This window comes from Panthera uncia (genome assembly GCF_023721935.1).
Source record: "Panthera uncia isolate 11264 chromosome B2 unlocalized genomic scaffold, Puncia_PCG_1.0 HiC_scaffold_24, whole genome shotgun sequence".
Classification (NCBI taxonomy): Eukaryota; Metazoa; Chordata; class Mammalia; order Carnivora; family Felidae; genus Panthera; species Panthera uncia.
The window spans coordinates 90,498,899-90,510,445 of record NW_026057580.1 but is presented as its reverse complement, the minus strand read 5'-3'; the positions used below and the strand labels follow the sequence as shown (position 1 = coordinate 90,510,445).

At 42.2% G+C, this 11,547-nt stretch overlaps 1 pseudogene; it reads left to right on the top strand.

Annotated features, from left to right (window-relative positions):
- The first annotated feature begins 3,004 nt into the window (after positions 1-3,004).
- On the top strand, positions 3,005-10,420 carry LOC125938929 (proteasome subunit beta type-1-like; annotated as a pseudogene).
- The last annotated feature ends 1,127 nt before the right edge of the window (positions 10,421-11,547 follow it).

Below are 11,547 nucleotides of genomic sequence, written 5' to 3'. Positions count from 1 at the left end.
TGACAGCGCTGAGCCTGCTTGGGATTCTCTCTCTCTCCCTCTCCCTCTCCCTCTCTGCCCTTCCCCAACTTGCTCTCTCTCTGTCTCTCAAAATAAATAACGTAAAAAAAAAAGCTGAGTCTGCAGCTGTTGTTGGCTAGAGAGAATGCAGCTGACGCACCAGAAAGCTGGAGACCACCCAAAGTGTCGCGTTCCTACCTCCGGCTGTCAGGACCCCCACAAGGTGTGCAGGAGGTGCAAAATGTGGGTTCTGATAGTTAAATTCAGTTCCTGTCATTTGCATCCAAACAACTCCCAACGAATATTGCTGAGACAGGAGCTTTCTCAAGCACTGAACACCCTCTCCATGGAAAACAGCACCGTTACTCAAAACTTTGTACTTAATTTCAGAGGTTCACATTCAGGGATCCTTTACGGTTTCTATGCTTATAATCTATTCATACACTTCTGATTGTATGAGGAGGACACGTTCACAGGCTACTACTCTTCCTGGCAAGAGTGCGGGCCTCGCTGAGGAATCTCTGGGTAATATTTGAGAAAAACAGTAGCTAGGACTTTTGTTTTGGACTTTTTCCACCAGATAAACACAGGTACCAATATAGAAATCACAGCTGATCAAGTCAATAAATAAGGAAGTAAAAAAAAAAAAAATATGTGCCAAGCAGGGTACATACTCGGAGCTGTGCAAATGTCCGCATGGACAGAAAGTTCAGGAAAACAAGCAGACGGCACCGGGCAAGATGGTATCATTCAGCTTCCAACTTACCGTGAGAAACACCTAAGTGATGGTAGTATTTCCTTGACTAGGGAAAAATATTTATACTGTCGCAGGAGCAATAGAATCGTGACGTAGGTTCCACAACTCAGCTACCTGATTTTATGTATTTTTAGTCCTCTTCTGACTAAATGTGTGTCCAAATGAAAAAAAAAAATTCTGTCCTGCACATACACTGTCCTCCCTACACACAGTACATTACGTCAAAAAGATGAAGTGGCCTAATCCCACCAGACCCATATTGGCAGCACTGTGTACAGAGCCCACATTTATTGCTTTAGTCCTAGATGTGTCCACTTTTCTCTGAGCCCTCTGACCCCCCCCCCCCCACACACACACACACCATCGAGTTAGCACTGTGTCTGTGTGGGCCTCGGGCCAGCGTGAAGCAGGACCCGCTGAGAGGTGCTTATGGGACATGGCCTTCACATCCCTTCATCTCACAGCAAACACTCCAGAATGTTCTGGGACTGTGTTGCACCAGTTCCTTGCCCCTGGTAAACAAGCAGGAAGGCGGGGTTTCCGGTGTCAAGCAGGAGAGGGTGCCAGGAGGGAACAGAGGAGTTCTTCATGCCTGGCAGCATCCTTGCTCCAAGACGGCAGTAGCTTCCATGTTGTAGCTGTTTGTCCTTTGAGGAACTTTTGGGGGCCTAGGAAGCTTTACCTCCCCCTGACTGTGTTGTTATCTTTTGCTTTGTGAAAAGCTGTCTTTATGAAACGTAAACATATTTGCATATCCCTTGATTTTCTGAAAGACAGAGAAGGAAAGGAAGAAAGAAAGAAGAAATAAGGAAAGGAGGAAGGATGGAAGGGAAGAAAGAAAGAAAGAAGAAAAGAAAGAAAGAAAGAAAGAAAGAAAGAAAGAAAGAAAAAGAAGGAAGGAAGAAAAGGAAAGAAGGAAGGAAAGGGAAGGAAGGAAGGAAAGAAGGAAAGGAAGGAAGGAAAAGGAAGGAAGGAAGGAAGGAAGGAAGGAAGAGAAATAGCCCCTGCCTGGATATTTGTAATAGCCCCTGGTATTTGTCAGGATCTTTCTATTATTCCCATCATCTTCTCATTTTGACAGGCACATGATAAACTTGAATGCTGCCTCCATTTCAGTTAATGCCTTTATTTGAAACTCAATTTTGCCTGATGACAGTTTTCCTTCTAGCCAGTTCTCAAGAATAGATTGCTTATATTTCCTCCCTTCTTTAAAACGTCACACCTTTAAAACTGCATAGTCTTAATGCTGCTGTGTAACACACTACCACAAACATGGAAACTTCAACTCCCATTTATTAGCTCACAGGCAGCCAGGAGTCCAGGAGGGCCTGACGGCATTCTCTGCTTAGGGCTCGGCAAGCCGAAGTCAAGTTGTCGGCTGGACTGAGCCCTTACCCGGAGAGTCTGGGGAAGAATCTGCTTTCAAGCTCACCTAAGCTGTAGGTAGAATTCAGATCCTTATAACTGGTTAGGACTGAGGTCCTCATTTCTTTGTTGGTTGTCAGATGGGGAAGATTCTCAGCTTCTAGAGGCTTCTCTCTGGTCCTTTTGTGAGCACCACACCCCCCCCCCCCCCCCCCCGGCATTTTCAAAGCCACCAATGGTCTGAATCCCTCTCACACTTTGAATCTCTCTGACTCCCTCTTCTGCTACTTTTTGGAGAAACTTCTCTGCTTTTAAAGGGTGTATCTACCCGGGTGAAGCCTGCAGTAGAATATTTATTAAGCCCGCTGACTTGGGACTTTACTTACATCTGGAAAATTCTTTCATGGCAGCACTTACATTAGTGATTGATTGAATACCCAGGGCACAGTAATCTTGGGGGTGGGGGCCATCTTTCAAGTTCTGCCCTTCACGACTACCAGGTTAGAAGCAATTGAGTCCCCTTCCGGGGGCCTTGGATTAATGTGGAAGCCTCCACATGTCACAGCCGATATGAATATTTTTGCTAGGACAACTTCAACTTTTGGAATTATTTGCTGTTTATTGTTTGGATTTCATCTGCTATGCTTCCTCGTTGTCTTCCTTGAGTTGAGGTGGGGGCATGGGGATTCCTTCTACTTCTTTGCGAGGCTAAAACAGTCTTTAAAAAGCATATTTTGAGGGGCGCCCGTGTGGGCCAGTCAGTTAAGTGTCTGACTCTTGATTTTGGCTCAGGTCATGATCTGCTGCTTGTGAGTTCAAGCCCCACATCAGGCTCTGCGCTGATAGAGACTGGGATTCTTTTTCTTCCTCTCTCTGCCTCTCCCTTGCTCACACTTTCTCAAAATACATAAACTCTAGAAAAGCATGTTTTGAAATATACACAAAATCTAGTTACAATAGGAGAATATTTCAGAGTATATAATCCCCTATAATAATGGATTCAGTGTTCACCGATTCTTATGTGTGTTTACCAATGACACAGCATAGCTACTAAGCAATCAGAATGGACACCAACCATGAGGTACTTTATAACATGCTAACGGAGACACAAAAATGACTATAAAAGTAAGATGTGACACACAAAAAAATCTTGTGAGGAAGATGAGCTATGTATGTAATGTAATGTTAAGACATTTATAGGTGTCAAAAGAGAGATAAAAATAGAATGCTTTGTGTGGTCAGAGGGGAGAAATCTGATTTCCAGCTAAGGAATCTGGAACATTCGATGGGAATACAGCTCAGGAGGTAAACCTGTGGAGACCAACTATCCCAGGGCTTTCACACTTTCACCTAGAGAAAAGCCTTTTATCCAGATTCTGTTGGGGTGCCCTCTATACCCTGCATGTTAACGTGCGCAGAAACGGTAGAAAATGCTTTCGTGTTAATGGAGGCATAACTGTTTTCTGAGCTAGATCTATTTTTGATTAAAGATAAACCATGACATCAAGAGACTCAGAGACTAACCAACAGATTAACTATTGCTATTTTATCCTCTGTCCAAAATAAAATTATAAAATATTCAGATAGTATTGCATTTGTTTTCACAGCTCACAAGACCTCTTTGTTTCTGGCCTCTCACCTTTTAATGGGCATTCCTGAAACAGAGGATTTGGTCCACAACTACACATCTGCTTTAAAGGAGAAAATGTACTGACCCTTTTAGTAGCATCTTCCAGATTGCTTTGATAGACTGTTCTCAGACATGGCTACAATTATTCCTCTCCCTTTGCAATGTGACTTTGTAGCTCTTCCCATCAAGAGGCGGAGCCTATTTCCCTTCCCCTTGACTCTAGGCTGAGCTTGTAACTTGCTTTGACCAACAGAATGTGAAAGAGGTGACATCATGCCTGTTCTGAGCCCTGTTCTCCAGAGGCTGTGCCCACCTGCAGGCTCTTTTGGGACTCTGCTGAGCCACCATGTGAACAAGCCCAGCAGCCCGTGGGGCCAAATCCAGAAGCAGAGCTGGATTTCAGGTGTTTGAGGAAACCCAGCTGAGATCAGCAGAAGTGTAGGTTCACAAATAATTTACGGCTGTTACTTTAAGACACTGAGTTTTGTGTTGCTTTGTCGTATTATCCTAGTTCCATTTCTCTCTGAGGCAGGTTGGAAGGGCTGGTCCCACTCTGACCTTTGGTAGCAACATAAACAGTGACCTGGGACAAGAATTTCTCATAGGAATTTTGCAAGCATGACATATTTCATTTGTTTTGATAATGTGCAAATTATGTCTCTGTGGTGGGTACATACAGATTTTGTGTAATTTGCTTAAGAACTACAGGTAAAGGTCACAATATTTTTATTTCCATTTTTTTTCCCCTCTAAGAGTGAAAAGTCTGAGTTTCAGGTGCTTCAGAAGAAAAATGGTGAGTTTAATTGAGAGTCTCCTGGACCTCCAAACTTTCAAAATGCTCCAGTGGTACTATTCCCATAACATTGGCCAAATTTGGGGCGGGGGGTGGAGGGGGCTTATCTGAAACATTGGGATAACATATTCTGTTTTAATTCTCATAGTTGGTTTCTTTTTATAAGTAGCATTTGCAGGGTACTTTATCCTTTACAGAGCAGTTAATTCTTTACAGAGCATTTGAACCTTGTAACTTTAAGATGTGTATATCCTCACCACCACCGCCACACCTGGTCCATTTTATTCTTGAGAAAACTAAGGCTCAAAGAGATTAAATAATTTGGTGTAATGTATGTTCCCATTATCATCTGACATCAAAACCCTTGCTTTTATCCATGGCTTAATAAATGATTAGTGGTTTGGAATTTGATAGCATGTTACATGTAAGGTATTCAAAGTGTTAATCCCTTCTTTCTTGTATGATATCTATGTCTTTAATTTGAAAAATATTGAGGACGGAATAATTAACTATCAATAAGTCATTTAATTAAAAAAAAAGTATACAAAGATCTACAGTCTTACTTGCAAGCTCAGGTTTCAAGCATTTATAATCTACTACTAACCTCACTGCTCATGTTGTTGTATTCCTTTCCCCCATTTTATTTGTGAATACTGAAACAGCCAGGAAAGTTGAAAGAGTTTTAAAGTAATACCCATACACTTGCTGCCCAGATTCTATAGTTCATATCTTATAATACTTGCTCTATCATATCCATCTACCTATGCCTATCCATCCACAATCAATTCTTCTGTGTTCACTTTTAACAGGACAGTTTGGTAGCCCAGAGTAAAATGCTGTTAAGAATATTGCTTTGTGAGCAAAGTTTGTCACTTCACCTTGGCACCAGGGTCTACAGACAAAACCACTGATGATCTGAAAGTCAACTTCAAAGGAAGGATGCCAATAAAAGCACCAACTGCAATTAGTTTCAAAGTGACTCACACGGTCTGAATGGAGGCATTGCTTGCCTGCTGATAGGAAGGGTTGGCAAGAATGCAACTCCTGCCTGCTGGCCCAGAGAATGTTCCTTTACTGCAGCTCTAATTCTGAGTCATATTTTGAGCCTTCTTTCTTTATTTTTTTTTCCTCCTGAGACTTCCCTCTCAATAGTGATATAAACAAAAATAAAAGACATGGAAAGAAATCATGGAATCATGGGATATAGAAGGACAGGAGACCACCTTGTGCCTCTGCCAAAGAGCCCAGATGTCCAAGATGAAGGGTAAAGCCCCTTGAGCATAGAAAACTGAAAAATATGTGCAGTGATGGAAGGAAGAGACAAGGCAACTCCAAAAGAGTGATACAGCTAGATATTAGGAGTAAGAGAAGTCAATACGAGCTTTGGAGGACTGGAAAAGAGGCCCTGGAAATACTCTTCTATTGTTTTAAAACCATAATGTCCACGTAGGCCAGTAACTGATTTTCTGTCCCCCGGGAACATAGTGCTTCATACCTTGTTCCACTCACTTGATACAAGTATTGAACCAAAGGGAAACATTCTTGCCAATGGATTGGGAATTTATGGTGTTGGGAACCCCACGAACTCCAATGTACACTGTTAGCTTTCGTAAATTGGGTGGGGGAAATTCTATGGCTGCTTGACTGGCTGCTGGGAGTTTCTCCAGTAAGTAAAACCCCAGTGACTCTTCCTCTCATTGCTAAAACCACAACCACTGTGTTTGGGGATCAGCAGATGTTTACACTATGTTACCACTTACCCAGAGAGCAGTAAAAGGGGAGAAATTAGAGGCGTGGAAAGAGGGAATTTTGGAGGAATTTAGGCAATTGTCTTGCTCTATGAAGAGCAAGGAAAAATTCTGCTCCACCCAAGTCTCTTATTGGCGTAGCACATTATTTTTTAAAAGTAAACTCTACCCCCCATGTGGGGCTCAAACTCACAACCCCGAAATCAAGAGCCAGGCGCACTGGTGTAGTCCATTATTCATGGATTTCGTTAAAAATCCAGCTTGAAAAATGCCGGACAGCTCCAAGTGTTACAGATTAACAGACAAAACAGTCATTGGATGCAGCGGATTTCACGGAGACTGTCTTACAAATACTTTGTCTTACAAAGATTATTGAAGTAAGACTAAAGATGCATAAGCATTCCAATAACAAGACCATGACTACAGGGGCGATTGCTGCAATGCTGTCTACAATCCTCTATTCAAGTCGCTTCTTTCCATATTATGTTTACAACATCATCGGGGGACTGGATGAAGATGGGAAGGGAGCTGTGTACAGCTTTGACCCAGTAGGGTCCTACCAGAGGGACTCCTTCAAGGCTGGAGGCCTTGCTACAGCCCCTGTTTGACAACCAGGTTGGTTTTAAGAACACGCAGAATGTGGAGCATATCCCACTGTCCTTGGACAGAGCCACGTGGCTTGTGAAAGATGTCTTCATTTCAGCGGCTGAGAGGGACATGTACACTGGGGACGCACTCAGAATCTGCACTGCGACCAATGAGGGCACCAGGGAGGAGACTGTTCCCCTGAGGAAGGATTGATTTGTGTGCTGTTTTCATTCATAACTGGTTAATTTTGTATCTTGGAACTATTGGACTGATTTGTTTTACTAAATAAAACTTGAAGTAATTATTCTAAGCAAAAAAAAAAAAAAGAAAGAAAGAAAAAAGAAAAGAAAAAAGGATTGTAGATGTAGGAAAGGATTAAAACATTAAGCCCAGGATGAAAACACTCGTGTCATCCTAACTGGTTATGGAGATGATATAAGGCTATAACCATTGTAGGAGAGGTGAACAAGGGGCTTGCAGGGAACCCATGTTGTGGGAAGCACTGTAGAACCAGAGTGGCTGGAGGAGAATAGCAACTGAGCCATTGGGATGGAAAACTACTTGGAGTAGTTGGGCCATCACAACTGCCATGATATTCCAGACAGATGTCTGGTCTTCCACGAGGCCCGAATCTAGATGCGCCCTTGGTGTTTGCAGCCTTCACAGCTCAAGTCACTGAAAATGGAGACCCGCCCTCATTCTGAGGTGTCCCAGCATTCCAGAAGCTGCATGTGAGAGGAGAAGAATGAGCCACAAAATCTTCAATCACTCCTCCGAGTCCTTCCTGCTAGTGAACGTTAGGATCTTAGATATATTAGCAGCAATGTAATTTTTAGTTGATTAAACAAGCCTACGTTTATAAGCAGTGGTTTCTATGAACTGGATTATGTCCCCTCAAATTTCCTATTTGAAGCCCTAACCCCCAGTGTGACTGTATTTGGAGACAGGGTTTTTAGGAGGTAATGAAGGTTAAATGAGGTCATAAGGATGGGGTCCTAATCTGACAGAATTGGTGGCCTTATGGGAAGAGGCAGAGGTAGATGAATTTCTTGCCACCACAGAAAGGCCATGTAAGGACACAGTGAGAAGGTGGCCATTTACAGGCTAGGAAGAGAACATTCATTAGCTCCTGACCAAGGTGTCACCTTAATCTCAGACTTCTCATCTCCAGACTGAGAAAATAAATTTCTGTTAGGTTGTCTAGTCTGTGGTATTTTGTTATGGAAGCCCAAGCTGACTAATACAGGTGGTAATACGACCAAAGTAGGAACACAGTTCTGACTTCTGGTCAAACACACTTTTTGCTCTTCTATCAACCAGCTTTCTTCTATTCTAATTCTTTCTCTATCTCTCTGTCTCTGTCTCTCTCTCCCTCTCTCCCCTCCCCTTCCCTGTCTCTCTCCGCCTTTTACTTCACCCTTCTCTTTCTCTCCCCCCCTGCCTCCCTCTCTCTCTCCCCTCATCATCTATGTATTATCCAAAATGAGTATTCTATTCTTAGATTCCAGATAACCTAGTGATGATAAAATTTAGCAACATCGAATTTAAAAGGGGCTTCTCAGAGGATCAGGAACCATGAGAATAGGGGAGTTCTATGTGCTGTAATAGTATTCTATGTTTTTCTTTTGTAATAGTTATATTTACCCTTGAAGCTGTTTTGTTGTGGTTTTTTTTTTCAGGCATTTTTTCCTCACCTATTTCATTCATCGCACACCCACCTCCCCTCTGGTAACCATCAATTTGTTCTCTATATTTAAGAGTCTGTTTGTTTCATTTGTATCTTTTTTTTCTTTGTTCATTTGTTTTGTTTCTTAAATTCCACATATAAGTGAATAATACTATATATTGTATTTGTCTTTCTCTGACTCACTTATTTTGGTTAGCATTATACTCTCTAGATCCCTCCATGTTGTTGCAAATGGGAAGATTTCATTCTTTATATGGCTAAGTAATATTCCATTGTACATATAACAACATCTTTAGCCATTCGTCTGTCGATGGACACTCGAGTTGCTTCCACAATGTGGCTATTGTGAATAATACTGCAATAAACATAGGGCTGCATATATCTTTTCAAATTACTGTTTTCATATTCTTTGTCATTCCTGAAGTGTGTTTTTCCCTAGAACATAAGTTCCATGAAGACAGAGGCTGCTTATCTCATTCACTACCATATGGTTAGCTTCTAGCAAAAAGAAGTCACTAGGTTTCCCTTTTGCAACAATTCTCTCATTTCTGTTCAACAAACATTCATGAAAGCCTTACTCTGAGTGAGGCACTGTGCCCATGGAAGAGACTAATAGAACAATGGTTCTCAAAGAGCAAATACTGAGCCAGTATCATCAACATCAACTGGGACCTTGTTAGAAATGCAAATTCTTGGGCCCTATCCCAGGCCTACAGAATCAGAAACTCTCGAGGTGAGCCCTTCCATCTGGGATTTCACAAGCTCTTCAGCTGACTGATGCAGACTTAGGTTTGCAGTAGTGGCTACGCCAATCATTTATTACAATTGCCCACATTCTTCTGTCTAGGTAGAAGGAGTCCATGACACCCAGCACTGAGATATTGTCAAAGCTCTTTGTAGCACAGGGATGCTCAAGCCTGACTGCTCATTAGAATCACCTGGGGCACATCCAAAATACCAAATGCTGGGCTCCTCCCCCAGAGTCTGCTTCAACTGGTTCGGTGTATGGCCTAGGCATTAATGTTTTAAAAGCTCTCCAGGTGAATTGAGTGTGTAGCCAAGGTTGAGAACCATTGAGGGAGCTGGAAGTCTACAAAGGGAATGGGGAATGGAAAGTGAGAATGCTGAAGGAGGCTGAAGTCTTGGGCTGAGTCACAAGAAGCTGCCATATCTGTAGGTCAAAATCTGTCAAATGTTGGCAGTTGTATACGGTTTAACCTACTAGATGTTCTCAACTCCCAAACAAAAGCAGTCATGGCATGTAGCCAACAAAAGGGCCCAGGAAACGGAGAAATCAGAAACTCAATTAGTCTAACTAAAGCACAATCCATTATCTTCACCACTAGAAATAGAACTGCTATTGTGATTTTCGGTTACTTTTCCTCAAGGACTAGGGTCACAGACTTTTCCTGTAAAGGACCTGGTAATAAATATTTTAGATTTTGCAGGCCATGTGGCCTCTCTTGCCACTGTTCAACTCTGCCATGGTAGTGGGAAATCAGTCACAATGTGCAATCGAAAAGGCGTGGCTGTGTTCTTGTATGTATTAAAACAGGCAGTGGGCCAGATTTGGCCAGGGGCCATAATTTGCCACCCCTGCTCTATGATATGGATTTTTAGTAAGAGTGCTAGAGAGTAGATTTAAGATGTTTGCATGATGATACAGCTGGTTAGCTGACTCTAGTAAAGTTATACAAATTAGCTATAAAACACACAGAGGGCTTCCCTATATCAAAAGGCTTTTAGGTGACACAACAGAGTATTGCTGAGTTCCTTGGAATAGAAGGACTCCCATTTAAGCAGCAGTTGGGAGGTTTGGGAACAGAGATGGGAGAAGCCCCAAACTGTAGAAACTTTTTTCTCTTCTTGTACAACTGGTGATTAGCCAATGTTATTGTACAGTTTGCTAAGGCTATCATATCAAAGTACCATACTGGGTGTCTTAACCAACAGCAATTTATTTTCTCATAATTTTGGAGGCTAGAAGCCTGAGATCCAGCTGTTGGCAGCATTTGTTTCTCTTAAGATGTTTGTCCTTGATTTGTAGATGGCCATCTTCTTCCTATGTCTTCACATGGTCACTCTGTGCATCTGTGTCCTAATGTCCCTTTCTTAGAAGGATACAAGGACATCACAGTTATATATATGACCCCATTTTTACCTTATTACCCCCATTTTTACCTTATGCCCCCATTTATAGGTCCTTATTCCACATATAGTCACATTCTGAAGCATTGAGGGTTAGGACTTCAACATATGCGTTAGGAGGAGACATAATCCAGACAGCAGTTATCAAGTACATTGCTTTCATGAACAATACACTTGTCAAATAAATCCTCTAAAACCACAGTAGTTTCCCATGCGCAGCAGCTTAATGACTTCACTTACTTAGAGATGGCTAGAGCAGGAAGGAGTCTGTCCATAGCTGAGCTCATCCAAACTCATTTTATTTTTTTAAGCTTTTTAAAAATTTTATTTTAGAGACAGAGTGTGTGTAAGTTGGCGGAGGGGGTAATGGGAGAGAGAGAGTGAGAGAGGGAGAGAGCGAGAGTGAGAGAAAGAATCTTAAGCAGGCTCCACACTGAGTGTGGAGCCCAATGTGGGGCTTGATCCCACAATCCTGAGATCATGACAGGAGCTGAAATCAAGAGTCGGATGTTTAACCAACTGAGCCACCTGGGCACCCCATCCAAACTCACTTTATAGCTAAGCAAACACAGACCTAGAGAGATGAAGTGTTCGATCACTGTCACAGGTAGGTCATGAATAATGATGCAGGGATGCTAACTCATATTCTTTCATGGACTTTCCAAATATGTATTAAACACCTTCCACACATTGGATATTGGGTTAGAGACTGAAAGTAAAAGAACATTCCCACCCTGGAATGGTTTAGACATGCATCAACCCATGAGCCATAGTTAAGCATGTGGCTCTGATCTGCCTGGGAAAAGTGGTCAAAATTTGTGAAGGCTGAAC